We start from the raw sequence: 526 nt of genomic DNA on the forward strand, positions 1-526 counted from the left end.
GGCTGATGGGATGTGTTTCTTTGTGGGAGAGTGCGTACGTGTGCAAGAGGGGGTGGATGTGTCATGTGGGAACAGGGGCTGGCGGGGCGCGCATGCGGATTGTGTATGAGTGAGGTGCGTGTGTTGGGGCAGGCGGGAAGAATCAGGGACTGATACGGTAGCGCGCCTCATCCCCGCTCGGCACCCATACAACACCGCTTTGCCCTCTCCTCCCCCCCCCTCCCCCCATCCCCACAATCTTCACAACAGGACCTGCTGCTGCTCAGCGACCGAGCCAAGATCTCAGATCTGCCGCAGCTCCTCGCGTCCATGTGATCCGATCAAGATCATCAGATCACGTTCGCCGCGTCCCCGCGCCCTCGTGTGACACGGCCGCCGCCCTCGGGGCCCGCGGCGCGCGCCGCCGCCGCTCAAGCCCGCGCCTGCTCGGCCTCCCTCGCCGCCCGAGCGCCCTGGGGTTGGCCGCAGCCAGCAGCGGCGGCGGGCCAGTGGCAGGGGGAGCGCCGCCGCGTGCGCAACCCAGGAG

This window comes from Monoraphidium neglectum, assembly GCF_000611645.1.
Source record: "Monoraphidium neglectum strain SAG 48.87 unplaced genomic scaffold scaffold01631, whole genome shotgun sequence".
Taxonomy (NCBI): domain Eukaryota; kingdom Viridiplantae; phylum Chlorophyta; class Chlorophyceae; order Sphaeropleales; family Selenastraceae; genus Monoraphidium; species Monoraphidium neglectum.